Source organism: Acinonyx jubatus, chromosome D1, assembly GCF_027475565.1.
Source record: "Acinonyx jubatus isolate Ajub_Pintada_27869175 chromosome D1, VMU_Ajub_asm_v1.0, whole genome shotgun sequence".
In the NCBI taxonomy this organism is placed as follows: domain Eukaryota; kingdom Metazoa; phylum Chordata; class Mammalia; order Carnivora; family Felidae; genus Acinonyx; species Acinonyx jubatus.
Genome location: NC_069390.1, coordinates 58,459,134 through 58,471,203, shown reverse-complemented (window position 1 = coordinate 58,471,203; position 12,070 = coordinate 58,459,134). Strand labels below are relative to the sequence as shown.

Sequence of the window (12,070 nt, the reverse complement as noted above, 5' to 3'; positions counted from 1 at the left end):
GGACGTTTCCTATAAATGGAGTCTTACATTTTGGTGACTGGCTTCTTTCACTTGGTGTGAGGTTTTCAAGATTCGTCTGTATCATAGTAGATGATGCACCTCGTCCTCTTTTTATGGGTGAATGATATTCCCTCACATGGATGATACCACATTTTATTTATACATTCATAAATTGAGGGACATTTGGGTTGTTTCCACATTTTAGCCATTATGAGTAATGCTGTTATGAACATCCGTGTGCAAATTTTCGTGCGGACATATGTTTTTATTTCTCTTGCGTGTATTCCTAGGAGTAGAATTCCTAGATCATATGGCAACTCTAGGTTTAATCGTTTGAGTAACAGCCAGATTGTTTTGCACAGAGGCTGCTTCATTTTCCAGTACAACTAGCAGGGTATTAGGGTTCCAATTTCTCTACATACTCATCAATGTTTTTTATTACATCTTTTTGTAAATATATATACAGCCATTGTAGTGCCTGTGAAGCAATATCTCACTGCGGCTTGGAGTGCGTTTCTCTGATGACTAATGACATCAGAGCATATTTTCATGTGCTGGTTGGCCCTGTGTGTACCTTTTTTGGAGAAATGTCTATCCAGATCCTTTGCCTATGTTCACATTTGTCTTATTACTGAATTATGAGAATTTCATGTATATTTCAGATATATGATTTGCAAAAAGATTTCCCCATTGTTGATAGTGTTCTCTGAAGCATAAAAGTATTTAATCTTGATCCCTTCCAATGTTTCTAATTTCCTTTCTGTTGCTTATGCTTTTGACGTGATATCCAAGAAATTATTGCCTAATCTAAGGTCACAGAGATTTACAACTATTTTCTTCTAAGAGGTTTAGTCTTTACATTGAGGTTGTCGATCCATTTTAAGGTAATTTGTGTGTATGGTGTGAGATAGGGGATCAACTTCATTCCTCTACACGTGGATATCCAGCTGCCCCAGCACCGTTCGTTGAAAAGGCCATCCTCCCTCTTAGGGAATGGTCTTGGCATCACTGTGAAAAATCAATTGTCTGTTGGGGCGCCTGGGTGGCTCAGTCGGTTAAGCCTCCAACTCTTGGTTTCGGCTCAGGTCGTGATCTCACGGTTTGTGGTTTCGAGCCCTGCGTTGGGCTCTGTGCTGACAGTGTGGAGCCTGCTTGGAATTCTCTCTCTCTCTCTGTTCCTCCCTTGCTTGTGCTCTCTCTCTCTCTCAAAATAAACTAAAAAAAAAACCCCAATGGTCTCTCAATGTCATCCTTCCATCTTAACTCAAGCATCACTTCCTCAGGGAAGCTTCTGTTGACAATGCTCCCCACCCAACCTCAGCTTAGCTGGGTTCCCCTGTCTATAGGGGAAACACATAGGTTTTTTATATAGGTTATTTATATCCCCGTGTAACGTAGTAGTCCTGAGCACAAACTCTGGAGACAGATAGGTAGGGTTCAAATCCCAGCTCTGTCACGTCCTAGCTGCCTGGTGTATCGTTTTATCTCTCATACCTCAATTTCCTCATCTGTGAATGGGGGATTTACTAACCTCAGAAGGCTGTCATGAGAGTTGATGTGTGTAAATTGCATGACAGGTTACATAAGGTTACATGTATGAGCTCTTTATTTATTTATTTATTTTTTTAAGTGTTATTTGTGTTTGAGAGACAGACAGAGCGTGAGTGGGGGAGGGGCAGAAAGAGAAGGAGACACAGAATCTGAAGCAGGCTCCAGGCTCCGAGCGGTCAGCACAGAGCCCGACGCGGGGCTCGAACTCACGGACCGCGAGATCATGACCTGAGTGGAAGCCGGACGCCCAACCGACTGAGCCACCCACGTGCCCCCCATGTATGAGCTCTTATTGATCACTGTCATCTCCTCAGACCTTAAACACCTCGACAGCAGGAGCCCTGTCTGTTGTGGCTTCCACGGAATCCTCATGGTCGGCACCAAGCCTGGCCCAGAGAGGGCATTCTGGCCGTGTGACTTCTCTGGAACTCAGCTCGTTCCTTCCCTTCCTCTGTTGGCATGCAGCACTTTCTCTTCACTTGAAATAAGAGGAAGCTCATATATAACACACATAAAGGGAACTGCACACCCGAGGTCCCCCAGAGCCTGTAGGACACGGTGTGAAAATCACCGTCCAGGATGTGCTCCTACGTGCCTCCCCGGCTCGGCTCGGAACAGCCGTGATTCAGAGGCAGCTGATGTCTGAGGCTCTTAATTCAGCCCAAATGCTGGAGGTCTGTGTCTTGCGGCCTGGGGGAGGCGGAGGGCTACATTCCAAAGGGGAAAGCTCTTTCTTCCTTCTACCCACAGGAGAGGAGTCATGTGCCCTGGGGTTGTCCTAGCACCGATAAGCACGTCCTTGCTCTCATGCAGCTCCCTGACCCAGACCTGGAATGGCCTGGCCTCCGGGGCCACCTTCTCTTGTCTGCCCTTCCACCCTGATCTCAGACTCGGCTCTCTTCCAGGGAAGGCTCACTGTGCTCCTGCCCAAGTCACCTACACACCCTCATTTTACCAGGGAGACAATCCCCGGGAGGCCCAGAGTCATGGCACAGCAAATAGGTGGCAGAGCAAAGATCCGAACCGCAGGCTCCTGACTCTCCCTTCGATAACTGCCTCCAGTGTACCAGTGGGGCGCCACCATCCATGTGACCACAGGGGAGGGACCAGTCTGGGAGCTGCTGGGGGCTAGGCCAGCTCAGTGGCCTTTGGGAGGAGGGAGAGCCCCAAGAAAGGCCCATCCAAGGCAGATCCCCTATCTAGAGGCCTAATGCTTTTCCCAGGCAGAGGTCCTGAGCCACAGTGGGAGGGAAGGTCCCCACTTGCTAGGCTGGGAACCCGAGTTGTGGAGCTGGGAAGATCTGTGGGGTCACCTCCAACCTCTCTGACCTTCGGTCTCCCCCCACCCCACAGCATAAGGGTACTGGGGCCCACATAGCTGGGTTGCTGTAAGCGTAAAATGAGCAAGGACCTCACCCTCCGAGCCCTGTGTGAACACAGCTGTCACACACTGTCCCTAGCGCTGGGCAAGCTGTCAGCTGGGCCCCACAGGACTTGCCTAGTCCCTGTGTGGAGCAGGTCCAGGCTCATGAAGAGGGGACAACGGACTTCCATATTTCTCTCAGGTCTGTGAGTTCACTGAGGATATTTTATTTTAGGAACTATTATTTCTACCAGAAAAAAAAAAAGAGTTTTATTAATGCTAACAGTGTGTGGAGGAACAAACTTAGAAGAGTCACTGGTTAGTTGGAGAGTCATTTGGATTAAGTTTTAATCTTTTACAACTCCGATTTCCTTCGGACATTATCTTCAATTGTCTGGTTAAGACCAGGAGAGCCCAGAGATGGGAATGCGCAGGGGGCGGGGTGGGGGGGGGTGTAGAAAAGCACAGGGACTTCTGTGTCTGCGTGCTTCGAGTCCTAGGGTGGCAGACTCTCCAGGGCAAGTTATTCAACCTTTCTGAGCCTCAGTTTCCTCATCTGTAAAACAAAAGAAGACGGGACGCTGCATCTGAAGGGCACTGCTCCCACCGCACTCGCCGAGTTGGAGCTCCTATTTGAAGTTTTTAAAGGGATGCGTACAGGGATGCCTGGGTGGCTCAGTGGGTTAAGCGTCCGACTCTTGACATCGGCTCAGGTCATGATCTCACAGTGGTCGTGAGACGGAGCCCTGCGTCGGACTCTGAGCTGACCGCGCAGAGCCTGCTTGGGATTCTCTCTCTCCCTCTGTCTCTGCCTCTCTCCTGCTCATGCTCTCTCTCTCTCTCTTTCAATTTAAATAAATCAACTTGAAAAAATGTGCTAAAGTGCCACCTACAAGGTGCTGAGGAAAAGCTCCCCTCCAGCTGGGGGAGGCTGGGCACGCTTCCTGGTGGCACTGGCTGGGCTCAGCAGCCCCAAGAAGGCAAGCAGAGGAAACAGCCCGAGCAACTAGGAACCAAAGCAGAAAGAAACAAGTGGGACTACATCCAACTAAAAAGCTTCTGCACAGCAAAGGAAACCATCAACAAAATGAAAGGAAAACCCTGAGCCTGGCGGCGGGCTCCATCAGTGGAGCGTGCAACCCTTGATCTCAGGGTTATGAGTTCAAGCCCCACATTGGATGTGGGGATTACTTAAAAATAAAATCTTAAAAAAACAAAAAGAAAGAAAGAAAGGGAAACCTATTGAATGGGAGAAAATATTTGCAAATCATATACCTGATAAAGGACTTAGTATCCAAAATATATAAAGAACTCATACCACTCATTAGTAAAAAAACCCAAACAATTCTGTTTTAAAAAAATGGGCCGATCTGAAGAGATATTTTCCAGAGAAGGCACACAGATGGCCAACAAGCACGTGAAAAGATGTTCTGCATCACTAATCATCAGGGAAATGCAAATCAAAGTCACAATGAGATGCCACCTCACACCTATCAGAATAGCTGTCATCAAAAAGACAAAAAATAGGGGTGCCTGGGTGGCTCAGTCGGTTAAGCGGCCGACTTCGGCTCAGGTCATGATCTCGCGGTCCGTGAGTTCGAGCCCCGCGTCGGGCTCTGTGCTGACAGCTCAGAGCCTGGAACCTGTTCCAGATTCTGTGTCTCCCTCTCTCTGACCCTCCCCCGTTCATGCTTTGTCTCTGTCTCAAAAATAAACAAACGTTAAAAAAAAAAAAAGACCAAAAATAACAAGTGCTGGTGAGGATGTGGAGAAAAGGGAGCCCTCGTGCCCTGTGGGTGGGAATGTCAACTGGTGCAGCCCCTGTGGAAGACAGGAGGGAGAGCCCTCAAAAAATTAAAAATAAAAGTTAAAAATAGAACTGCCATATGATCCAGCAATTCTGCCTCTGGGTATTTACCCAATGAAAACAAAAGCACTAACTTGAAAAAATACATGTATCCTGTGGTTCATTGCAGCATTATTTTCAATTGCTAAGATATGGAAACAACCAAAGTGTCTATCAATGGATGAATGGATAAAAAAAGTTTGGTATATATACATATATATACGTATATGTATATACATATACATATGTATATACATGCATATGTATATACATATACACACACATATATTCATTATGTATACATATATACATATACATATATACATACATATACACACACACATATATATTCATTATGTATACATAGATACATATACACATATACATATATACATATATACACATATATACATATATACATATATACATATATACATATATATTCATTAGAATATATATTCATTATATATGTATATATATAATGAAATATTATTCAGCGATAAAAAAGAATGAAATCTTACCATTGAGGACAAAATGGATGGATCTAGAGGGTATTATGCTAAGTGAAATAAGCCAGAGAGAGAAAGACAAATACTGTATAATCTCTCTTATATGTGGAATCTTTAAAAAAAAAATGATAATTAGAAAAATCCAAGGTCATAGATACAGAAAACAGATCGGTGGTTGCCAGAGGCAGAGGGTGAGGGGGTAAAAAAAAAATGGGCGAATCTTTCTGTAGAAAGAGCGTGGCAGCAGGAAACCACAGGGCCCGCTGAGATGGAAGCCTTGGGGCGGGGAGATTCACGGAGGGGAGTCCAGGAAGAAGGTAGGGGTGAGGATGCGGCTGGGGGTTGTTGGGGAGCTCAGGTGACCTGCTCTGAGTCATCGGCAGGATTCTAACTGGGGCCTGTCTGCCTTCCCAGTGCTCGGGGGCCGCTTGTGGGAAGGGCTCCTGGATCTATTCTCGGAGTTCCCAGGGGATGGGGAGGGCCTCGTGATTCAGGTCTGCGCTGCTGTTGACACGCTTCCTGACATCATGTTGAGGGGCATGTTCCTGGAGGGCGTGGCTTCCCACCGCCCACCCCCGCAGCTCCTCAGCCCACAGGGGGATCAAGGGAAGTGGGGTTTGACCCGTGCCCAAATTATTCATCAAACAGCCTAAAAAGGCCAACAAGAGACGCCCACGTTAATAATAAAAATAATTCCTTAAATGTGATCAGAAACATGGGAGCTAACTCTGCCGTGGCATGCCTTCCTGTGAGGTCACTCTCACTACCCTCCTTCCACAGATGAGGAAACTGAGACTCAGGGACGGAAGTGGCTCCACCGAGGCCAGTCATTCCGAGACTGTGCCCCTAGGGGCAACTGTGTGTGTGCTGTGGGGGGAGGTTTGGACACAGTAGGGAAGGGGCCACTGCCCGGGGACATTAATCCAGTCTTGGGAGGGGTGACTGGGCCCCAGGTCGCTCATTGCCTTCATCACAGGCCCTGTAGCAGGAATGGCGGACTGGAACAGCATTCTCAGTAATGTGGAAGTGAGGAGACGCAGGTGGCCCTGACAAAGCTCAGTGTGACGTGGGGGCTTGCTGGAGCGGGATGAGGGAGATGGGCTCTGAGGGGGTGATGGGGGCAGGTCTCCTGGGCAACCTGCTGGCAGGCTATGGGGAGACTGAGGCCTGGGAAAAGGGGAACTGTCTATTCCAGGCAGGACTAGAATACAGCGGCCCAGATCTGAAGCCGTCCTCATGCAGAGTCCTGAAATGCAGGCACCCGGCTTCATCACTGGTGTAAGGGCAGCAACGTCCCAAGGGCACGGCTTCAGGGGCTGAGGCCTATTTGGAAGGACATGTCCTAGCTGTACTGGTGCCACCTCTGATATCACATCTCACATGGTACACGGGGACCCTCCTCCCCACCCGAGGCGAGGCCTGATTTGCCTGCTGGCTGAGCACAGTTTGTTAATTGAATGATTTCGGAACCCCGATCCCTGCTGGACCCACCTCTCTCTCCTTTGGCCAGCTGCTCTTCTCCTGGTCTGGTAACAAGGCCCGACAATGGTCTGTCACTGGGCCATTCCCAGGAGTGTCCAGATTTGGCCTGCCGGCCTGCCAGGGTCAGAGGGGACCTTCCTGTGTGGCTCTGACTAACAAAGCCCTTGGCTCTGTGAAGCATCACAACACAGCCTGTTGCCAGGGCGACCTCCAGACCCAGTGGCCTGGGACACGGGGCTTTGGCCACCCCCCCCCCCCCCCCCCCCCACTGGCTGCTGGCATGAGGACTTACATTGTGAGCCCTCTTTGGCTCAGACGGGCTGTGCAGGAGAATAAGGCTGGAGGACGCGGTGTCTGGGCCTTCGGGGCCAGCTAGCCTGGACGGACCTCGTCACAGGGACCAGGTCCTGGGCAACAGCATGGTTACCTCCCAAGCTCTCCCCGCCCCATCCCATCTATTAACAAAGTGTGCACTCCTGCCTTGTCCAGAACTTCTGGCATTCTCCCCTCCCTACTCCTCCCTGCCCTCAGCCCCAGGCCCAGGTCAGGCTCCCTCCTGAGTCAGTCAGGACCAAAGCTCAGTCTTCCCTCGAGACTCCAGGCCTCCAGACTCCAACGTGGCCTCGAATGGATCCCGTCCCTCCCTCTGGAAACACTCCCTAGCGTCCTGGTCATTCTCAGCCACGGCTGAATCTCGGCCTCCCACTAGGAAAAGCAAAGTTCATGCACTCTAACTAACATATGCGTATATTTATTTATAAATTATATGCATAGCCCACATACAAATATAGAGGATGAATTATAAAACCCATTACCAAAAAATAGAAACTAAAAAAACAAGATTAAATAATACTATTTTATGCTTTGTTTTCATTTTATTTAATGGTTTAAAAGAAAGCTTCTTAGGGCACCTGGGTGGCTCAGTCCATTGAGCTTCTGACTCTTGATATTGGCTCGGGTCCTGATTTCCCGGTCATGAGATCAGCGTCGGGTTCTGTGCTGAGCATGGATCCTGCTTGGGATTCTCTCTCTCCCTCTTTCTCTGCCCCTTCCCTGCTCACATGCTCTCTCTCTCTCAAAAGTAAATAAATAAACATTTTTTTAAAAAAGCTTCTTGCTCTAATTATATTATTACCAAAAATTCTGGTTACATGTGTCTTATTTTTATGTATTTATTTTAAGATTTTTTTTGAATAATTTTAATTCTTAAAAAAATTTTTGATTTTACACTCAAATGTGGAGCTTGAACTCCCGACCCCAGGATCAAGAGTCACACGCTCCACCGACTAAGATAGCTGGGTGCCCCAAATGTATTTCATCTTTAAATAAAGTCTTTGTTAGGGATTCCTGGGTGGCTCAGTTGGGTCAAGTGTGTCTGACTCTTGATTTCGGCTGAGGTCATGATCTCACGGTTTGTGGGTTCGAGCCCTGCATCGGGCTCTGCGATGACAGCGTGGAGCCTGCTTGGGATTCTCTCTCTCTCTCTTTCTCTCTCTCTCTCTGCCCTTCCCCTGTTTCATCTCTATGTTTCACACACGAAATAAATAAATAAACATGAAAAAAAATTTTTTTTAATCTTGGTTTAATGTTGTGATCCATTCATTTAAGAATCTGGTACTAAACTCACATTTGTCCACTTGGTTCAATGCTTGTTATGGCTGAAGAAAACACCTCCCAAGAGCGGGAGCTCCACAGGGAAGAAGTGTGTGGTTGGCTGCACTGGCTAAATTGTAAGTGCAGTTTTCAATTTGGTGCAGAAGTTTTTTGCTGAAATTTGGTTTAACGATGTCATTTAATGCAAACCAGCCAGAAGGTGTTATTAATTTTTTTTCAGTATTTTTGACAAGTGAATTCAGAATTTAGAAAATTTTAAAACAAGTTGAAAAGTTTTATTCCCCCGTTTTTAAATGCATACATACGATAGACGGGTGATACTCTGAGAACCACTCCATCAACAACAGCATTCCAGAATACCTGTCAACAAAGTGCTGCCTCTCCAGCACATTTCTCTCCAAAAGGGGTCACCTCACTCGGTCTTAAAACCACATCTTTACCTGTGGTACTATGTATTTTTTTTAGTATCTGCTGGATAACATACCTTGCTGTCACAGAAAGACCCAGCACATTTGGATCGTTTGTCTTTTCTTAACAGGCAAAAGTAAAACTCATCTTTAAGGTGGGGTGAAGTATTTTGCTATGAAACAACCAGGAAATGTCTGTATGGTACAAAAGATTTTTGTGACCCCTGCCTTTGTCAATAGTAAGCTTTGTAAAAGATTCTATAATGTAAAGACTTTCCCTTTATAATATTAAGTGCCTGGATGACTCCTGTGGCAGGTTGACGAGAACCATCACTGGAGATGGGGGTGCCATTGTCAGCCAAGCCCACGCAGTGGACTCCATGCTGCTTTTTCACAGCAGACCTGGGATACAGAACACGTGACCTATCACACTGCAGGCAACACGAGGGCACAGATGTCAGGCTATTTATTATTAGTAGAACTTAAACATTTTTTTACCTTTTTACAAAAAAGGTAAAAATAAGTTTACAGAAAAGCTCTAGAATGTTCTTTCTACATGAATGGAGCACCTTGTGCACCCCATTTTGGACTGCTATGGCTGTACAATAGGGCCCTTGGCCATGTTCACAGCACCTCAAGAGCTGTTTCAGTCTTCCTCACATCTTGATTCAATATTCCTGAGTACACAGCACATTTTTGTATCTTTCTCATACAAGGCGTTTTATCTCATATGCCCATCCCCAAGGGACTGGCTTAAAAGTCTATCCATTCTTCAAGAGCCACCCCCAGGCTACCCATCCATAGAGTCTGATTCCCAGGCCAGAGTTGTTTATTCAACTATTCAACAAAGGCTTATTAAACACCTACTATGTGCCAGATACTGATCTATAGGCTGCTGGGTATATAACAGTGAACCGAACAGACAAAAATCCCTCGCTCTGGGAGTTCACATCCTAGTGGGGTAGGTACTGATGTTCTAAGGTCAGTCCTTATTCCACTTACTCACAGCCGGTTGGCCATTTACAAGTTGGTCTCCCCCAGGAAAGCATTTGTTCCTAACAGTAGGGACCTCTGAGCCCGAGATCAAGCCCAGGTCCTAGCCCAGATCAGAGGGCTGATAGATACGGCTGGAATTAATGACTAATGCAAGGGTAACCCATGCCATGACCCCAGCTGTAGATGGGGATGGGAGGCCAAATCCAGACCAAGGCTTCCAGATGCCTGAGCCCGCCACCGGGTCTGGCTCTTGGAGCTCCATCTCACAAACACTGTTCCCAAGAGCCTCATGCCTGCTCCTGTGAGAAGGAACTGGACAGCCCCCTGTGGCCGGCAGGAACCACTTCCACCTCCGAGTGTCCCTATATTTAGCTGTGTGCTGTGACCTTGCAGCCCTCTCCTGCCCATGGCCGGAGGGAATTGCCCAGGCAGCTTTGATGACCTGTTTTCCCAGGCCCCGCTCTTGTTTCCCAGACCCTCGGCATCCCTGCAGGAGGTGGGGCCCCCGAGCCCGGGCCCCCCTCCACTGGCAGGTTCCGTATCCCAAAATAGCATCCGCACTTGGCAAGGAGAGATGGCCACCTGTAGGGACAGAGCTGCCCGGGGTGGGGGCGGGGGACGCCTGGAAAGAAACCTCCCAGCTAGCACACTCCTGTGTTCCCTGATCCTTCCCAAGCATGAAGTCCTTGGCCCTTAATGCTTCCGCTGTGCACGAGGCTGACTCCTCACTGCCAGAATAAGGCCTTGCACCTCACTTTCCACCACCTCCCCACCGTACCAACCCCACACTAGCCACACTGTTCTACGAAGGGCCCCAAAGAAATACCCATCTGCCAAACTTAACCCAGCCCCTTACCCGCACCCCAGGAATGTCTTTGTTCCCTGTTGAAACCTGGCCAGTCTGTAAAGAATCAGTTCCAATCCTATCTGACCCACCGAGGCTCTCCTACACCACGGGCTCAAGGGAATCAGCTATGCTTCAGTGCCCTCAGTCCCTGGTCCTCCAGGCCTGCGTCCCCTAGAACTTCTGCTTGGTTCAAAATGCCCACACTGATGGGTGGAGGATGGTTGGAGGCTCTGGGGGGGGGGTTGTCCCCCTCCCCGTCTGGCCCTCAGTTTCCCCGCCCGTGGAACAGAGAAGCTGTATTACATGACTTCCATGGGCCCGCCCAGCGGTCTAAGCCTGCGATTCATCACCATCTGGGGAAATAAGGTCATTTTGGCAGACAGAACTCACTCAGACCTTCTGGCTCCTGGAGGTGTGGTCCCCTCCTCCTTTTCCCACCTCACCCCACAAAGCCAGTTGGCCCTGAGGCAGGTGCGGGCTCCTGAGGGGGGGTTCTCTGGCTGCTGCCAGTAGGATGGGGTGCTGTGGTGAGGCTGGCTTCCAAACCAGTGAGGCAGCCTCCCATGCAAGGCCTCCCCCTCACCAGCCATCTGGTTCAGGTTTCTCTGCTCTGTCTCAGCTGGGGCACTCAGCCGACAAGTCTTGTCAACTGGAATGAGATCTTAACCGCGGTATTTCCACGCTGTTTACTGCGACAGGGCACAGGCCCAGGGGTTCGGCACACATCACCGGGATCTCGGCAGGATGATGAGAAATCCCAGCAGAGGTGCTCTGGAACTTGGAGAGCGAGCCAGCTCTCGCCGCATTCCAGGGAGGCAACGAAGCTTCCAGAGGATGGTCAAGTGTCTCCAGGTTGACGAAACCCACTGGATTCTCAGGTGTGCCCTTTCTCCTTTCAGGAGGGGTTGGAGGGAGCTTCCGGGAACTTTACCATCTAAACCAGACATGTTCCATTAGGGCAAGGATGGGAATTATTCCATGGCAATTTATTCAATAACTGTCCACCCTACAAGAGGCACCGTTCTAGGCACTGGGATACGGGGGTGAGTGAAATTGTCACAGGCCTTGCCCTCCTGGAACTGACATTCTAGGAAGGGAGGCGGACAAATAAATATATAACATCCCAGGGAGACATAAGTGCCTGAAGGAAAATAAAGTGAGGCAAGAGGACTACAGGCAGGCTGGGAAGAGGGCCTATTTTAAACAGGCCAGACTGGAAAGCTGGCAGTTTCCCTCTAGAGGTTGACATTTGGGTCAAGACCTGGAAGAAGTGAGAGAAGGAGCTGTGGGGATATCTACAGGAGGCACGTTCCAGGCAAAACAGCCAGTGCAAAGGTCCTGAGGCGGGAGTGTGCCACAAGTGGGGCAGGACCTGAAAGTGAGGCGGTAGCACAGTGGGCGAGGGAGAAAGGGAAGAAAAGAAGTACGTGGTGGGGGTGGGGGCGCCTGGGTGTC

The 12,070-nt window shown here is 48.8% G+C and overlaps 1 long non-coding RNA gene across 1 annotated transcript; it reads right to left on the bottom strand.

Annotated features, from left to right (window-relative positions):
- Nucleotides 1-870: 870 nt before the first annotated feature.
- Nucleotides 871-6,904, bottom strand: LOC113593725 (uncharacterized). Its single transcript, XR_008290512.1, has 3 exons — nt 6,761-6,904; nt 1,868-2,029; nt 871-1,008 (listed from the first exon to the last, which is right to left on the bottom strand). It is a non-coding gene; the product is annotated as an uncharacterized LOC113593725 (long non-coding RNA).
- Nucleotides 6,905-12,070: the final 5,166 nt, after the last annotated feature.